Raw genomic sequence first — 20056 nt, 5'->3', positions numbered from 1 at the left:
CTGAACTCACACACCCTGAGACCATGACCTGAGCTGAAGTTGGAGGCTTAACCGACTGAGCCACCCAGGTGCCCCACATGCATCAATATTTTAAAGTTCATGTGCAGTAACTCTTCTGTAATCTCTGGAAGTCTGTTTCTGTTGCCTACTTTTTCTTTTAGTTTCTTTTATTCTTGTGTGCTTGCTATTTCTTATTGTGTGCTGAACATTAGTTTTGAAAAATTGTTTGCTGAAAGAATTTGAGGACTAGAATAACATATAGGACATATGCTTGCTTCTGCTGTGCATGTAGGATTGCCAGCACTTGGAGTTACCTGATCTGGTTCGACACTGAGAGAGCTTCGAGCTGAATTGCAGCCTCCTGGAGAGCAATTTGCAGCTGTTCAGTTTTAGGGTACAGCCTTTCTGTGACCCCAACCCAAAAGGAAGTGGGTTCATCAGGCCACCCCTGTACACCAGCTCACTGCTATGTTAGTGAGCTCTGCACTCCTCTCCTGGCACACCACGCCCTACAAATGTGCCGCTCAGCCTTTCAGCCGGCTTCTCTAGGGTCAACACACCCTCCCAGAGGAGGGATGGCCCAGCAACTGGGCTTACCTCTCTGGACCTCTGGTCTGCCTTCTAGATCGTTCCCGTAATTCTTTATGACCTTGTTAGTTCACTATCAAGACATAACAATGCCTTCAAGAGAAGTTTTTAAAAGATTTTATATACTTTTAATATTTGTTCTCAGCAGGAAGTTGTTCTTTTTTTTAATGCTTATTATTTTTGAGGAGAGAGAGAGAGAGAGAGAGAGAGAAACATAATACGGTAGCATAAGAGTGCGGGCTAATTTTGGACCACAGTCAGCCTCCATTTGAAGCCCTTTGTTTCAGAGATTGGCTTGGCCAAGATATTTTGTTCTTTTCTTTAATTAAAAAAAAAAAAGCTCTTAATGCTGTAGAACCCATAGGATCCTTTCAAAACGAATCATGTCTATATAGATATGTTTCTCTGGAAGTTATAAAACTATATTTAAAATATCTCCTAAAAAAGAAATACATACCAAACCCTAAAACGTATTTTAGATTTAGATTTCCCATCTCAGGAAATTTGGAAAATAACCAGAAAATATTTTTGTGACTTAAAGAAGCTCTTCTGAGCTCCCCATCATTACCTGACTCATTCATTTAAAATGCATCATTGGACTTTCCCTGTTTTCCTATGCTAGGGCCCCAAACATTGGGAGTATGCACTTCTCAGCCTTGGAGAATGTATAATCTAGCTAAAACCAGACAGGTGAAAACCATCTAAAGTGATAAATATGCATAAGATCTTATAATGAAATGTACATATATTACAGAACCTAATTCCAAGAATGAACATTTATGAATTATTCTGCTTCACTGATCATTTATCATAAACCCTCATGGCAGTTCATAGTTGTTGACTACTTTTGGCTTCCCCTGAGAAATTCAAAAATACCTGTGTAATCTAAAAAGCTTCATTTGTTAATAGCCCCTAAAACTTATACACTAAAAAAGTACTATAAAAAAATAGGCAAGGGGGCAGATGCAGGAGTTAGACTGCGGGGGCGTGAATTCTTAGGAGTTGGGCGACCTTGATGGGGTCATTTAACCTCCACCCCCCTCTGTTTACTCTTCAGTAAAATAAGGATGAGGGCACCTACTTTGTAACATGTTTGTGCAGAACAAAGGAGCTGAAATCAATCTTGCACTTAGAACAAGTAGTAGGGCCTGAGAAAATACTCAATGTAAATTCTTTTTTTTTTTTTTCTTCAGGTGCAATCATGGTTAAACATCTACTTGGGGGAATTGAAGAATAACTTAGAAAATACTTTGTGAATTATTAGGAACAACATCCACAATCCACAAAATCCATTTTGTTCCCAGCCAAGAAACTTTTAAACAAATATCTTTCCTGTCCCCGCTCAAATGTGTGTGGTACAAAAGCAGTTTTAACTTTGTCCTTCCAGAATATCTTTTTGATTTTTCTTATCCTCACACCTGAAAGAATTGGCTAGCGACTTTTCTTACTGGAGGCAATTTTACTGAAAGAATATTTACTTCCTCATTGTGCAGGGACCGGAGCCTCAGTAAAGACGGTTCGCTTATGTCCTCATTACCTACACTCTCATTGATAATATAGCTGTTCTCCTACCCAACTCAATCCTCTCTCCTCTTTGCCTCTAAATCAAACTTTTGACCTTGGCTATTGCATTACTATAATCTTGATTATCAAGCACATTTCTTAAAAGCCTGGGAGAAAACTTGAATAGCACTGTATTTACCAATTACTACCCACGAGAACATTCTGTCTTGTTAAAATTTAAATTGACCTGAAACAGTAAAAATATACTTTCTCTAATAAAAAGCCCCATTCATTGGACAACTTTTCTTCTTCATAGCCTTTTAATGTTTGTATTCTTCTTTTCTTTTTTTAAATAACGTTTATTTATTTATTTTGAGAGAGAGAGCACGTATGCACACACAAGTGGGAGAGGGGCAGAGAGAGAGGGAGAGAGAGAATCATCTCAAGCAGTTCTGTGCTGCCAGTGCAGAGCCCGATGCAAGGCTTGAACCCACAAACTGTGCGTCCATGCATGACCTGAGCTGAAATCCAAAGCCAGACACTCAACAGACTGAGCCACTTAGGTGCCCCCAATGTTGGTATTCTTAAGACCTAAGGGCTTTTTCTTTGCTCTCCCAATTCTTTTTGAAATCACATCCATGTTAAGGATTTCCTTCCCTACCACTTTGTATCTTTTGCACAGAATTTGTCCTCAGTTCTGAAGATCGATCCAACTTCCTCCTGGACAGCTCCCATCTGGATATCCCAGAGACGCCTCAACCTCAATATGTCTAAAGCAACTAACTATAAAGTGCAACCAAAGTGACCAATATGATTATACTATATCTCTGCTTAGGTTCTTGAATTAACCTCTCAGTCAATGGTGCCAGTATTTTCCAACTAAAGGGTGCATAAGCATTACCCAGGCATCTTGTAAATCTGTGGGGTCCTGGGCTACAAAAATTCTGATTCAGTAGATCTGGGAATGGAGCTCAAAAATCAACATTGTTTTTCAAATGTTAATTTATTTATTTTGAGAGAGAGTGTGTGAGTAGAAGAGAGGGGCAGAGCGAGAAGGAGAGAGAGGATCCCAAGCTGGCCCCATGCTCAGCATGGAGCCCGATGTGGGGCTTGATCTCACAACTGTGAGATCATGACCTGAGCTGAAATCAAGAGTTGGACACTTAACTAACTGAGCCACCCAAGCACCCCAGGCATCAGCATTTTTAAGAAACGTGTCAAAGCTCTGACATGGGCAGCTGGATCCCATTGACTGCACTGCAGGACAATTCGGCGCCCTGGGGATAGCACACATGCCCATGGTTTTCGGCATGTTCTCACCTCTCTAACCTCATCTCTGTCTATTCCCCTCTTCGTGTCCTAAAATCCAGCACGCAGGCCAAGGACCAGGAGCCTGGGAATGCCTGCATCTTGACCTGCCACTCACTCATGTTTACTTCGAAGATCTCCCTGAAGGAGGTCTACCCCCAGACTATAACAGAAGTGAGAAAAACGCCATCTTGTTAATAGCTCAGACTATGCCCGATACCCTTGAGTTCATGGTCATCTTATAAAAACTGGAATGCTAAACATGGCTGAGCATAGGATAAAGAGAAGGAAGCAAGACACCGCCCTTGGACCAACAGTGTCCACATCTACAAAGCCAGGCCTGAGTTCACTTGCCCAACTGATGATCAACAGCTGGTCTATGGCCAGGCAGGAGACCTGGGAGCAGGGAACAAGGGTCGGTGGAGTCCGTCTAAGGAGACAGAGGTAAAAGTGTGCTTATTTCATGGAAGGACAAAATTTAAGAGAGGTACCATGCATGGCTAACAATCTTTAAGCCACAGTAACTGCTCACTGTAAAATGAGACTAATTTCTCTTCCCTTATTTTAGGGGAGGGGTCTTGGGAGGTAGACTGTTAGGTGGAGGCTGGAAGCCTGGGAAGACAGTGGACACCTGTTGCTCCTGGACTGCCGGAGGAAGGACAGAGTCAGAGCCACTCAAGGACAGAGCTCTACACCCCTTGCCATCACGGACTCTTTGGAATACTAGAAAGAAAATATATTTGGGCAAAAATTATTCTTTGCAAAATTGTAACTTTTGATTCAGGAATGAGATAAGGAAACACAAATTACATCTCTCAGAGAATACAAATGAGTTTTCAAGAAGCAAATGGGAGTGTTTCTCAGTGTGAGATACCTTATCTGGCTTAATTAAGAGCCCCAGGAATCCTATTCAGGGAGCATTGATCACATCAGATTTCCTTTTCTCTAAAATAAAAATGCAGCCAGTGAAAATTTATCCAGTCCTGGGAATAAAGAGCTCTAGATTCTTCCAGAGAACTTGGAGGTATGAAAAAGAGGTGTATATTTGAAAGTTGGAAATGTGGAATAGGGGTAAAGATTCGAATTCTGCCTGTGGTAATATCTTTAGTGCATAACGCTTCCTTCAAAATCAGACCTATCTCCCTTCCAGGTAGAAGCTGGACACTCACCAGTAACCATGAAGTCCATTCAAGGCGACCCAAACTTCAGATGAACGCAAGGCAGCCCATTCTCAGAGAACACTCTTTTCACCTTTAATTGTGCCATCTTTCCATGTTTCATTTTACCTGGGATGGGAGTTGTGGCTCTTGGCCAGGCCTGGTGATTGGGGTGAGACCAACCCCATGGTGGGTGCCAGAGGTGGGTATCAGCTCCCAAGGAAGGCCAGAGTTTAAGGCAGAGCATGAAAAGTTTGGAAATCCAACTGGCCAAGTAAATATGTTAAAGGCACATTCCAGAGGCTGATTGGAAACCTGCCTTGCCTAGTCTTCATGTGCCTTCATGAGCCTTAAGTTTTTGTAGTGTCGTCTTGTCCCTCGAGCTAAGGAAGAAGACGGAGGAAGGCTAAAATCAGGTTTCTGGAGAAACTCCAGAAACTTCCATTATACCCGTGAAGACCATGTGTGCATCAGGAAAACCTGGCCCAGATGGTCTGGAATGACCGAGGCCAGACCTCCTGCCAATGAACACGCTTTTCCCTGTTCACCCACCATTGCTCCCACCCCACAGTACTGTGACTGGGGGACCTGCGTGCCTAAGCCAGCCCCCACCACTGCCAGCTTGCCAACAACAGGCTTCAACTCGGCCATTTCGGTGAAGGGCCCACAGGCACCTCTAGGGAGAGTTCCAGAGCCTGTAAGTCATTTCTGGAGACACTGAACCCTGGTCACCTACCCTGGTCACCCTGGCACATTTAGCACCCCCAGCCAGTGGGGGCAGTGTGCAGGAGGCTAGTTCCATGGTTCCCCCAAATTCTAGGAAGGAGAGGAGAGAAGAGACGGGAACGGAGTAGCCCTGATGCTTTTTATTATAACTATATTTCTGTATCAATAGATCTGTCCCTAGCCACCATTATTTCACTCTTTGTGCTGTCTTATCAAATACTCACAACAATTAACGTGAGGAAGATATAATTACTACCATTTGCAGATGAGGCTCAGAGAAGTTATGTTACTTTACCCCTCATCAATGGTTCACGAACCTTTGCATATATGAGACTCCCCCGAAGGGATTGTGACCACACAGAATGCTGAGTTTCTGATGTAATGGATCTGGGATGGGGCTCAAGAATTTGCATTTCCAACCCGTTCTCAGGTGCTGCTGCTGCCGGTGGTCCGGGGTCCACACTTTGAGACACAGAGGTGTCCACAGTCTCGTGGGGTCCCAGACAGTAAACAGCTACCGATCTGGGAGAAGTGCGCGGCAGAGGGATGCGTGCAGGTCCACCTGAATCTGGAAGAGAGGCAGGCAGGGCTTCTGTTTCACACATCTTCTGGGGTGAGGGGGTCTGGTCATATTACAGAAACGGCCCCGCCTCCTCCTCTCCGCTCTACTTTTGGGGCAAAACTACTGGAGGTATACCAGTTGGGGTTCCATCAGAAGCAGAAACCTCACGTGTTTTTACAGGGACAGTTTAATTTAAAATAGTATTAAGTATTTCTAGGAGATTAAACACTCAGAGAATAAAACAACTCTCAAGGACATCCCAAGGCTGCGGTAAATTAGTCCCAGGGGGCCCGCTGGATGGGGAGGGGGCTGACTGGGCTGCTATGGGCCCCAGTGGGTCTACAGGTGGAGACTATGGTTGGAGAGCAAAGAAACTCAGATGGGGACAGGCCTGCTGTAAGCTTCCCGCTGGGTCACAAGTAGGCCAAGGCCAGTGGACAGAGAATCCTGGGCCAGGACCAGTAGACCCTCCTGGGGTGCCAGCGGGCCAGGAATCCAGGCTGGGACTGGCAACAACACGTGCTGCAGGGTAAGCACTACTGGGGGTTCAGCACACGTGCTCCAGGCAGCCACGGGGAAGCAGAAACAAAAGCACAGACCAGGGAGAGAGGCCCTTCCTCCTGCAGCGTCTCTTCCATACCCTCCACACAAGCTTAACATCGTGCCAGATGGCAAAGGAGAAACGTTCACAGAGTCCAGTGTCATTATCTGGAAGTAAGGCATTGAAAGGTGCATTGAGAAGCAAGAAATTGATAACTGTACCCACCAGGGATCCACGAACTTAAACTACAGTGCGAATGACCTTTTGGAATCCAGAAGCAAGGTGGCCCTGAGAGAGGCATTCGCCCACGTCGGTGGGTGGTTAGCGGAGTTGTCCTTGAAATACTTTTCCATTCCGTCATGGAAATTGGCTGGAGGAAAGACAGGAAAGGCAGTGAAGGCAGAAAGAATTGTTTTCCTGAAGGCACATAGGGGGAGAAGACCATGAACTTTCCCAAGGAGCCATTGAGTAGAGAGAAGGGCAGATATTGAGCTTTTCATCCTCCCAAGAGCAAATGCTAGTTAAGCAAAGAACTTCACTTCCCTGAACCAAACTGGATGTGAGGGAGCAGCTCCTTTTGTCACCTGCCCTCCTCCATCTCCCCTCCCTACAGACCTTTCCACCCTACTTCCTGCCTTTCCTCCTAGGCTTGCCCCTCCTAGCCCCGCCCCAACCCCACTCCCTAGCCCCGCCCCAACCCCACCCTCTTAGTCCCGCCCCCAACCCCACCCCTCCCAGCCCCACCCTCCTAGTTCTACCTCTTCTAGCCCCACCCCTCCCAGCTCCACCTCTTCTAGCCCCACTCCTCCCAGCTCCACCTCTTCTAGCCCCACCCACCTAGTTCCACCTCTTCTAGCTCCACCCCTCCTAGCTCCACCTCTTCTAGCCCCACCCCTCCTAGCTCCACCTCTTCTAGCCATGCCCCCTCCTGGCTCCACCGCCTTCCTTTTGAGAATGCCTTTCTTTCACATTTCTCCCCAGTAGTCTTTGGAGTCTCTAGGATGAGATCGGGGGCTTCATAAGAGGTGATTCTTTCCACTACTTCCCTCCTCTCTTGCTGTAGTTCATTGTAGATGAATCTTCTGATGCTGCCAATGCCACACCCACCAGAGGCACCCCCACCTCGGCAAGTGCCCAACAAGGGCTGTGCCAAAGCTCCAGAGGCCTGCTGTGTAGGGCCCCAGTGCAAACACGCCGAAGGTGGCCGCCATTGTTGCCCGAACAGGTGCTGGTGTCCACTGACACCCTGTCCAGGACTGCTTCTGCCTGAGGCAGGGGCTGATGTCTGCAGCAGAGACTGGGGACCCTAAGCAGCTTGCTCTCCCTGGCCCTGGGAGCAGGGTCACGTCTCCCTCCAACACCAGCTCAGGTTCTTAACCAAAATGTAGCCCTTGCACCCTGTTAAGCATGAGTTCCCTTCCAGAAGGCTCCGAGGTTCGTTATGATAATAGACCAGGGATGGCAAATGGGTATCATTTCACTGCCCTCTAGATGTTTGAGGATCCTCTGGGCAGGTCCAGAACAGGGGAGGAGGAGCACCCTGATAAATTACACATGACAAACGGAGGTGGCGCCTCTACAAATCTCCTGGGAAACCAGTGTGGCCCAATCCCACCGCCAGCACAGCAGGGACCCCTCCTTCTGAACTGTAATCTCACTTTTCAAACAGGAAATAGAAGAATAAAGCTTGTTTTGACACAAGAGCTATAATTTGTACGTGAGAGTAGGTGCTGGAAACACCACCTGTGCACCCAGCTCTCAGTAGAACAGCCCAATGGCTGAAAAGAAGCAGCTGCTTTTCCTCTGCACCGAGGCATCGTGTGTCCTAAAGGTTACCCTGGGTGTCTGACTCATTGTCCCTCTTGAAGCAGGATGGGTTGTGGCAGGACCCCTTAGGGAACTGGACAGTTCAGGATAGGAAAGTGAATCCTCTAAGTTGGGTCCAGATGCTGAAGAAGCACATCAGCGGGGAGGGGGGGTGGTGGTGGTCCCTGAACCAGGTCGTCTTGGCGGGCTGAAACCTGACAAAATGTCGGGAGGAGAACCAGACAAATCAAAATGAACGCTGGAGACTCTTGTTCTCGGTGGTCGGAAGCTAGGGATGGAGGCACCAGCTCAAAATCTTAGCTCCCCAGCTGCTATCCTGCAGATCATGGTGGGCCAGTCTGGGCCTTCTGTGTGGACCCAGGGAGGGGGGGTGGCTGCACCACCTTCGGCAGGGAGTGAGGCCCTGGCGGCAGGTGCCACTGGCCTGGCCCTCTTTGGAACGTGAATTTCTTATGGTTGCCGAGCTCCAGAAGTCCCAGGGTGTAGGGACTGTTGAGAGCTGCTGTACCTCCCCCCAAAACAGGAGGGAGAGGGACCCTCGAGGAAAGAGCTCAGTGCTAGCATCGAACACCTGCTCTCTCACATTTTCCTGACGTGTGGAATTGCATAAGCTTCCGGTGAGTTTGGTTATTCCTTGAGACAACTGGGGAAGAACTTCAGAAGACTGCAGGAAGGATTTTAAGAAATAATAGATGCATAGTACTTGCAGTGTTCGCCAAATTGGCTGAATTGACATATTTGACGGGAAACAGGGAGGGTTGGAGGTGATGACCTCTATGTTCTTTTGAACCCGAGGTGTCTGATTTACTGATTTCAGCTTCTGTGCTGGAAGCTGCTTTTGTCCAACCGGCTGGCCTTCGGTGGACTGTCCTCTCAGTCTGCCTGTGAAGCACTGCTTGCTCCTGGGCGCCCTCTGGAGGTCAGGGGACGCAGGCACAAGCAGGGCCGGGAGCGCTGCTGCGCTATTGGACTTCAAGGAGTGTTTTCAGCCCTGGTGTTAGGGACAGGGGGACTGTCTTCAAGCAAATGATTTGCACAGTTTGAACTGTGCATGCCCTTCCTTGTCACGTGGCTCCCCTAACTTCGCCCGTGGCGCCTGTCACTGCTGCTGCTGGGCCCGCCGTGGAGCTCCCAAAAGGAGAGACATCAGCCGCTCCCCCTCGCGAGCACCCCACGCTGGTGCAGGGTGCCAGGTGCAGGGCTGGATGCCCCCGCGTGAGGAGCGCTTTGGGGAAGCTGCCTGACTGGTGACTTCTTCCAGGCCAGTGCCCAAGGACGTGACCTCACACAGGGCAGCAGCAGCGGGGTCTGGTCCGCGGGAGGAGCGGCAGGAGGCCAGAAGGTAGGGGTAGAATGAGATCATGGTAGTTGTTTGCTGGGCTCCCTGTTTGTGGGCTTGGGTGGGCTGTGTCCCCTAGAGGCCATAGTTCCTGGATGGTGGACTTCTCTCTCCATCTCGCTGTCTGCCCCGGCTCAGGTAATTTTCCTTCGCCTTGGCTTCTCAGTCCCAGAGACTGCGTCCTCCCTGTGGCTTCCCCTAAAATCAGCCCCCACCTTTGCTAATAGGTCTTACATTAAAATCCCTCGATTGCCCTGTTTGGAGGTACCGTCTGTTTCCAGCTGGGACCAAGGCTAATAACTGGGTGAACTTTCTCCAGAATTCGCAGGGGCTTCTTGGGTCCAGTCCCTCTTTGAAGTATGGACTGTGAAGCCAGACTGTTGGCATCAGAATCATGTCTTCGCCCGCACCCCCAGCTGTGACTCTGGGCACAAGATGCCACTTCCGCAAGCCTCACTTTCCCTGCATGTGAAATGGGCACAATAACGTTATGTCCTCGGTGGCTTGTTACAGGAGCTAAATGTGGGGGCATGTGCCAAATGCTGGCGAAGACCTGGCTCAATGAACCTGAACTACAGCTCTGCTTCGCCCCCCTGCTTGCCTCTTCTGTACCCAGCTCCACCAAGGCCTTCACCTCCAGGAGGTGGGGTGGGGAGAAGGCCTCCATTTGGGCAGCTGGCACTTAGTCTCCGGGCAGATGTGCAGGGAGTTCAGAGTCAGGCAGGCAGCCCCCAGCTCAATGTCCGGGCCCTGGTGAATGAATGAACGTAGTCATTAACATGATTTTATTCCCGGAGAATCCGTAGATCTTACAGCTAGATGCACCCCTCGGAGAAGCTCCGTGTCCCACACTTGACTGTTGTGGAAACAGAGGGCTTGTTGCCTTCCCAGAGTCACATGACTGGTTGCTTACGATGTCCCTCCCCCCACCCCTCCCCACCCGCCCGGGCTTTCTGTTTGAGTTTGTAAAAGCATCTCTAACGTGTTGTGATTATAGCCCAGCCCGACTATTTCACTCTGAGTTGGTAGATCGCTCCTTTGGTGATGTCAGGAAAACTAGAATAGGAATAAATACATCCTGGCAATAATAATAATAATCTATTATTTCATAATTTATTGTAATTATTTGTTATATATAATATTATTTATTGTATAATAATTTATTATAATTTATATTATTATTATTATTATTCCAGTTCTGCTGCTGCTACCACTTTTGTTTTCTATCCTGCACTTCTTTTTTTTTTTAATTCTCTTAAGCACTGGCCCTAATAACAAGCCGGTTCCCCGTTTTCCGCAGACAGCCTCTCTGCAGCCGTGAGCTCAGATGTGCTCCAGCTTCCGACAGTGGGTCCAGAAGGCAGGGCCTGGGCTGGCGGGACACCCAGAGCCCTGCGGGGACACCTCAGAAGGAGCAGGGCCCCAGGTGCCCCTGCCGGCTGGACGAAAGCCCCGCGCGTCGTGGGTCTTAATCAAACCGGAAGAGACTGTGACGACTTGTCCCCGCCAGCTTCGCAGGAGGCTTTGTTCTCATGGAAGTTGGTCTGTTCCTGAATCCCGTAGCTGGACTCCCAGCCTCGCTGTGACTCAGGCGCTGGTCCTCGAGGTTTGGGTGACCCGTTTCCAGCTCTGGGGACTAGAGAGGGCAGGCCGGATAAACAGCTCCAAGGGAAGGGCCGGCCTGCCTCTCAGACCTGGGTGGCTGCAAGGTGCAAAGGTCTTTTCTTGAGAAGCCGCCTGGGCTTTTGGAAGGAAGAAGTTCATGGCTGGGCACGGAGCAAGGAAGAGCTACCCGGGGGCGGGGGGAAAGCTACGCAGCAGACGGACGGACGGACGTGCAGGGGAGAGCGGCGATGGGGAGAGGGCCCCCCAGGAGAACGTGGGCGGGTGGGGGGGGGGGGTGGAAGGGCTCTGCATCTGTCCCCAGAGCCGGGTCTCTGTCACAGCTCGGCTGGCGATCAGGTGGCCCGCAGAGCAGCAGTCCTTGACTCCAGGAGGCCTTTTCCCCAGGCAGGGGAGGACACAAAGCACTTGGAAGCTTTGCGGCTCCGAGAAGGGGAAGGGCACACCGGGCTTTCCCCTTATTCGTGTCTCCTGGGCGCCGGACTGCAGGGCTGGGGCCTTGGCGGCCGAGGAGCTGGGCGCACCCCGGTCTGTCCCCCGGGGGCGTGGGGAGGGCACAGACCTCGCGGGGTGGGGGCTGGGCTGGTCAGGCTGCTGGAGGCCACGTGCTGTGGCAACGAGAAGGGGAGGCAGAGCCCCGTTATTTGCCATCTCTGTCTCCGCTCTCCTTTGCTCTGATGACCTTGAAGAACCTTTTGTTCCTCCTGTCCCAGTTCGGTTTCCATGGGAACCGGAGTGGCAGCCTCATCTCTCGGCAGAGGTGCTGTGCCCCCAGGATGCCAGGAACACCTAGGGGAGAGAGTAGCAGAGAAGGATAAACCATCTCAGAAATTACCCTTGAGGGCGCTTCCATATTTGGTTTTTATTATTTTTATTTTTATATATAATTTATTGTCAAATTGGTTTCCGTACAACGCCCAGTGTTCATCCCAACGGGTGAAGGGTGCTTGCTTACATTCTGCTTCCACTTTCGCCTGGGTTGTAGGTGTTTAGTTTAGTTTGGGTTAAGTTAGCCCATGGAGGCTGCAGGGGAAGAGGCTCTCGGTTCCACTCCGTCTGGATCTTTGGTCCTCAGCAATGCCTTGTGCCTGGTTGGCGTGATAATTATTTATGGAGGGATTCGTGAGCGGGGTGGCTGCGGGCACATGAAGTAATGTGATGTCCTCTCAATAAATCCAGATAACAACACAGGGCTCCTTGAGTCCTGGCCTCTCCCCAGATTTGCCACCTGACAAAATGACTTCATGAGGGAGTCATAAACTGCTCTAGATGCATTTTATTTGAACTTCTCCAAAAAGCTAATGGTACACTTACAAGTGGTCACCTACAGCCAAGCTGATTGACAGCCATGGAACTTTCTGGAATGGGCTGGGGCCCGCTCAGCAGGACCCTGGACAAGAAGACAGATTTGGGGTAAGCAGTCTCCTGGTGAGAACATAGACTCTGGAGCCAGGGTGCCTGGCTCAGATCCCAGCTCTGCCACTTACAGACGGAGCTGTGTGACCCTGACCAGGGAACTTTGCCTGTCTGAGTCTCAGTGTCCTCATCCATAAAATAGGATGATAACAGACTCTATCTCATAGACTTGCAGTGAGTATTGAATGAATGTACGAAAAGTGCCCAGAAAATACCTACCCATAATAAATTCTAGAAGTCTTATTATTACCATCCTTATCCTGTTTTATTCATTCTGAGACACATCTCTGAAATCTGAAGATTTTTTTTTCTATCTTCTTGGTATATAACATATGGTGTGCCCAACGGTAGATTGTATTTTAGGTTCAGTTAAATTCATTATTGTTGTTGTAATGATCTCCAGTCTCCAGCACAGTATCTGGTAAATAATGAGGACTCCATACACTTTAGGAAAAACCACATTCTCTGGACACTTGGCCCTCCCAGGTGTCTCTCCAGGCCTTCCCCTCCTGGAATCAGAGTGCTTAAAGGTTTGCCAATGTGATCATCAGTGTGGGTTCAATTATGATCAGAATAGAAGTTCTGTCATGCAGACCAGAACTGCAGATTCTAGATATGTGATCATCTCATTTTCTTCTCCTTAGCCATCAAGCCAGATGTTTTAGCTGGGTTTTCAGTGTTGGGTGGGTACATTGCCTCGTTTTGCATCATGCTGACAATCAGAGGGAGTTTTGTGTCTTCACTGGTGAGAGTTCTCCAGAGAAACAGAGATGAGAGGATAAGTACTACATGTATAAAAAGAATTGACTCATGTAATTATATGATTGGCAGTCCAAAACCTACAGAATAGGTTAGCAGGCTGGACACTCAAGAGGGAGCTAGTGTCGCAGTTCAAATCTGTAAGACCTTTGCTGCAGAATTCTTTCATGCTCAGGGGAGGTCAATCTTTTGTTCTAGGCAGGTGTTCAACTGACTAGGTGAGGCCCACCCACACTATGGCAGGCAATCTGCTTTACTCAAAGTCTACTAACTTAAATGTTCATCCCATTCAAAATACTGTCACAGAAACATCCAAAATAATGTTTGGCCGAATATCTGGGCATCTTGGCCCAACTAAGTTGTCACAAAAATTCACCATCACAGTGACTTATGAAAAAGATGCCTGGAGTAAAGGTGTTCCGTTCTTGCCTTGGGGAGACCACCCCCACTCCACTGTGAATTTCTGATGGTCTGGGCTAGACCCTACAATTGTATCTTCTACTATCCCCCCAACAACCCTGCACATTAGGCAGGAATATCTTTATTTCTCAAATGAAGAAACAAAAATCAGAATTTAAATGATTTATTAGTAGCTATCTCTGGCCAACTAGTGGATGCATTACTCGAATCCAGCTTCATTTGTCATTAGCTCTTGCTTGTCAAGGATCCGAATGATTGTTGTTGATATTGTTTTATTGTATTTGACTTAGGTGTACTGTATTTCAGGCACTGTTCGAAGCACTTTACATATATTAACTTTTAAAAATTAACTTGCTATCCTAACCATCCCCCAGCCTTCTGAAGACAGATGTGATAAACAAGTCACTTGAAAGTGTGAAATGCCTGTGTCCACATCGCTGGGGCTGGCCCCCCACCCCAGGACTCTGGGCAGTCCTGCCAGTCCTCTCCCCTGCTATTTTTACTGAGCAACTGATTAATTCCTGCTCGGGGTGGACATGCCCACTCCGTGGTGTTCACATCTCATCAGTTCTTAGCACCTTCTAATTGCTTCTGAGATTATCTCCTCTCTTAGTTTGACACGTCTGATGAGGACAGGGAGGACAGGAGGACAGGACACACAGGAACCAGGGATGCTGTCAACACCCCAGGCTCTCCTACATCCACCCTCCTACACTCTCATTTTGCACCTTTTGTTAATTGCCAGTAGCTCAGACCTGCCATCCTCGGGAGAAATGTGAACCTCGTTAGCAAGACATCTGTCTGTCTCTGAGCGTTCACTCAAGGGTTGAAGTCCTGTGAGCACAGGGCTGCTGGAAGGTCTCTGTCCTCACCCTGACTCCTGATAAAGATAACTTTGTAGTAAAAGCCCTTTTCTCTTTCACGTCAGGCCAGCGCTGGTGCTGAGGGAGGCGCATTAAAAGAAAGAAGATGTCACCTTGATTGACTAGATGGCACATCTAGAGGACACGGGTCATCATTTGGTGTGAGCAGTGAGTGCTACAAAGACTGTGCATTCGGGGGGGCCAAGGAACACGGAGGCTTGGTTTGGCTAAGAAGGAAAAAGGGGTGTTGACTTCAACTGGGTAATGAAGGATAAGTAGAACCTTAAAGTTATATATTTATTTTGAGAGGGACAGGGACAGTGTGAGTTGGGGAGGGGCAGAGAGAGAGGGAGAGAGAGAATCCCAAGCAGCCTCTGCGATGCCAGCGTAGAGCCCAATGTGGGATTTGAACTCATGAAACTGTGGGATCATGACCTGAGCCAAGCATCGGACGCTCAACCGACTGAGCCCCCCGGGTGCCCGAGAATAAATAGGACTTTAAAAGAGTGAAGGGAAGGGAGAAGAAAGGCACTGGGGACAACAAGGGAGGGGCGGAACGTCCCACAGAGCGGGGGTTCTCCACTGTGGTCTTGTCAGCATGCTCCGGATCCCACTGCTCCTGTTTTCTTGGGGATCATTTGCTGATGCCCCCAGCCCTGTCATGCACCTGCTGCTGTCTCTTCTCTGGGAGGCATTTCCTACCAACATTTCACCATGCTAAGCCTCCAGCATCCTCAAATGACAGTGCACAGTCGAAGCTCTAACAGAGTGTCCCTCCAGACACCCACCGCCCTGCTTCTCCACTTCAAAGCCAATAGTCCAGAAGGAGGTGTGCCTAGGTCTTCTGCCTCACATGCCCCTCGGTCCCTCCAAGCTGGCCTCCCTCTGCACGCACAGTCTCCCGCGACAGCTCTTGCTAAGAGACACTGTGTCAGTCTTTACTATTGTCTGGTTCTTAGCAGCACGTGACCGTATTCACCACTCGATTCTTGTTGAAGTGCCCTTGCCTTTGTCCCCAGGGGTCCCAGACAGGTACTACTGGTTCGTCCCCTTTCTGACTGTCCCATCCAGGCTTCTTTCCCACTCGGCACGTCCCACTTGCACGTATCATGGGCCCTTCACGTGCAACACGTGAAAAAGAAAACTCATTCTTTTTCCGATCCTGATCGTTCTCCACTAGCTTTGTCTTCGTCAATGGGATCACCGTATATCCAGTTGCCTAAGCCTGAAACAAGGGGTTCAGTCTTTATATCCTTTTACATACTCTGTCCACTTCCCTCATTCTTTTTCTATTACCAGGTCCTGTTCACTTTCCGTCTTGAATGTCACCAGTGAATTTTGTGTGTCAACTCGACTGGCTCAGAGGACACGTTGTTTCTGGGTGTGAAGTTAGCATTTGAATCAGTGGACTTCATAAAGTAGGTTGCCTTCTCCAATGTTGGGGGGGGGGGCGCATCATCCAATCCATGGCTGGCCTGAATGGAACAAAAGGCAGAGGAAGGAGGTATTTGCCCCTCTTTTTCCTACCTCACTGTTGAGCTGAACAATCAGAGTTATCTCGTTTTCTCCTGCTTTCAGACTGGGATTTATACCACTGGCTCCCCCTGTTTGCAAGTGTTTGGACTCAGACTAAATTAGACCACTGGCTTTCCTGGGTCTCTAGCACGCAGATGGCACATTGTGGGACCTCTCCATCTCCGTAGTTGGGTGAGACAATTCCTATACTAAATCTCTCTTTCTCTCTTTTATATATGCATAAAATACAACATATTATGTATAATGTATACATGCATACATACACATTCACATATACATATATCTATATCTATCTTACAAGTTCTGTTTCTCTGGAGAGCCCTGATTATATCTATCTATCTATCATCTACCATTTATCTATCATCTATGTCTATCTATTATCTATTATTTATCTATCTGTCTACTATATCTATCAATCATCTATCTACCATCATCTATTATCTATCTATCTATTTACCATCATCTATTATCTATCTATCTATCTATCTATCTATTATCTATCTACTATCTATCTATCTACTGTCTATGTACCATCATCTATCTATCTATCACCTATCACATATCTATCATCTATATCTATCTATCTATCTATCTATCTATCTATTTATCTATCATCTACTACTTATCTATCATTTATATGTATCTATCTATCTATTATCTATCTACTATCTATGTATCTGTTATCTATCTACTATTTATCTATCTACCATCTATCTACCATCATATATTATCTATATATCTATCTATTTACCATGATCTATTATCTATCTATTTATCTATCATCTACTACTTATCTATCATTTATATGTATCTATCTATCTATTATCTATCTACTATCTATGTATCCATTATCTATCTACTATTTATCTATCTACCATCTATCTACCATCATATATTATCTATATATCTATCTATTTACCATGATCTATTATCTATCTATTATCTATCTATCTATCTATCTATCTACCATCTATGTACCATCATCTATTATTTATATATCTATTTACCATCTATTTATTATCTGTCTATCTATTATCTATCTGCTATCTATATCTCTACTATCTATCTACCATTTATCATCTATATCTATCTATCTATCTATTTACCATCATCTATTATCTATCTATCTACTATCTATCTATCTATCTACTGTCTATGTACCATCATCTATCTATCTATTCTCTCTCTCTCTCTCTCTCTCTCTCTCTCTCTCTCTCATCTATCTACCTACCATCTATCTACTTCTACTCTCCTAGCCCAAGCTGCCAGCATCCCTTCCCCGGACTAGTAACTCACTTCTAACCAGTTTCTCCGCATCTGTCCCTGACTTTCTTCCATCTTATTCTCCACATCGCAGCTAAATTGATCTTTTAGAAAATTGCAAGTATCATTTTGCAGCTGCTCTATTTAAAACCTGCCGGTAGCCTCTTTTTGCTGCAGACCAGAGTCCTTCCCGTGGCCTGGGGGCCCGCCTGGACTGACTCCTGAAAACCCCACCAGGCACATGCCACGTCGTCTTCTCCCCACCCCATTCACCCCTCACCCGTGGGCCCTGTCACTTCCTCCCACACCCCAAGCTCATGCCCTCTTCCTGGCTTTTTCCCAAGCCCTTCCCTATGTCTAGGACATTTTCCTGCTAAACCTTTACCTAGTTCTTGTTCTCTTTGGGGGCACTGTGTTCAGAGCAGATATCAAAATGCGAATTCAACATTAATTGTAGAATTAGTTTTCAGGTACCTCCCCCCTGCACCCCAGAACAAGGGTTTCTGTTCATCTGCTGCGCCTGTGGTGCCCTGGCATGTGCTGTGCCCACTGGGGCCTCAGTAATTCCCCAAGCACCCCAACCTCCCTGCTGCTGGCTTCCCCCACGGAGCCACCAATCTGGCTGTCTCACTTTCTTAAAGCTCTTCAGTGGCTCCAAGTGGCCCACAGCTCTGCTTGTCAATCTTTTCCACTTGAGTGAAGGAGGTCCAGGAGGTTACGCAAAGCAGCCAATGTCAAGCATGGCATTTTTCTGACATTTCACGTTGTCTTTTAAAAACTCATGTGAAGTCTGCATTCCAAGCTCTAATATCCATTTGCTAAAAATAGAAATCATGCTTCCCCACAAAATGCACACACACAAAACTGATGCTCCAAGCTCATAATGCCCGTGGGGCCCTCCTGTCATGACCACCATGTGCTTCTGGGAATGTAAATACCCGGGTTCGAGAAGTGCAACTTTGGTGTTCTTCATAGAAGATGATGTTGGGGTCACATGCCACCCCTTTGGCCTACCTTTCAGTTTCCCACAGGGGCAGCGGACAGTCCCCAATCCTGCTGACAGGTTCTCACTTCACGCACCTGAGAGCTTTTTCTCCGTGCAGTGAGAGCTTGCTCAGCCAGTGTTCAAGGCAGCTCAACCCTGAAATTTGAGGGATTTAAAAACTCCAGGGCAACCCTCAGCTGAGGAGGGAAGAGTTGGTATGTAAATTCTCCAGCTTCCATTGGTGGGTCAATTGTGAGCCATTTGGGTCTTCCAGGAAGGATATGCTAAGACGTAGTTAGACATGTGATTAATAGAGAGTAAAAGACAAATGGCTTTTGAAGGCTGAGGCAGAGCCCGAAGTCACCCGCTGCTGGTGGCTGTCAGTCAATTGCATTCCTGTGGCTGGCTGTGTTACCAAGAGAAATCATTATCTACCTTTGCAGAGGAGGCTAATGGGCACTAGGTCACGAGGCAAGCTATGGATCCAGGGCTTGATTGGAGGGCACGATGAGCAACCAGAATGAGATTGGGTTTTTGTTAATGGCAGAAGTTAGGATATACTTGAGTTCTTGGCTCCCCCTAGGACAATGCCAATGGCCTAAAGGGGCCAGGTTGACTCCTATGGTTGACGAGAACCACAGGAGACGTCAGCGCCAGAATGGACCTGCAATGGGCAACCAGAAGCCATCTGCACCAGGACCATGTCAGAGCTCTGTGAGCCCAGTGTGGTCTTTCCCAATTCCTATGATCATATCAGTGGCCACAGTCAATTCAAAAGAGTCCAGGTCCCCAGTGCTGCAGCAGCCCCTGTGTGCCATCTTCCCATCTCCCTTGCCCCAGAGGTGCACTGTGTTCCCAGAGCCAGGCCACCATGTTGCTCCTGGCCACTCCCTTTTGGACCAGAGCTGAGTTTCCAGTTCTGCGGCTGCATCCTATGCCCAGTTGATGTCCTTCCTGTCTGTGTAGTAGGGCAGGGTCCCCATCCCTCAACCATGGTCAACAGATGGTGACAGCTGAGCAGGCAAAAAGATCAGAGTGATCTGGTGGAACCTTGGCCTCTTGATGACTTCTGACACGTGACACCTGACTCCCTTTCTCTCATCTGTCCTCCTGTGCACAGGAGTCACCTGTTAGCCAATACAAGGGAGAGGAGGCCATATTTACAGAGATGCCACTTTGAATGGGGCCTTTCCATGAAATCCCATTTAATTTTATGACATTCCATGAGGTAGTTATCACTGTTCTACAGCAGAAAAAGAGACTCAGAGGTTGAACCTGGGTCTTTCTGACCGAGGGGCTCTTCTCTTTCCAAGGTGGTATGGATACTCCAAGTTCAGATGGAGTTACTTCTTGCACTAGCACTTCTGGCTCTTTACCTGTGTGGGGTAGATAATGGTGAAGATGATGGTGAAACGTCAATTGTGGGACATTAAAGTTTGCTCATGGTTTTCAATTTATAACTCTTGTTGTAAATTAGTGGGTAAGGCAACGGTTATTATGACCAATTCAAAGGTCAGTAAAGAGATAGCCACTGTGGAAACAGTATGGAGTTTCCCCCAAAAAATTAAAAATGGGATTACTATACGATCCAGTAATTCCTCTACTGGGTATTTATTTACCCAAAGATGTGGAGATATGGA

Source organism: Prionailurus viverrinus, chromosome D1, assembly GCF_022837055.1.
Source record: "Prionailurus viverrinus isolate Anna chromosome D1, UM_Priviv_1.0, whole genome shotgun sequence".
Taxonomy (NCBI): Eukaryota; Metazoa; Chordata; class Mammalia; order Carnivora; family Felidae; genus Prionailurus; species Prionailurus viverrinus.
This window is presented reverse-complemented; position numbering follows the sequence as displayed.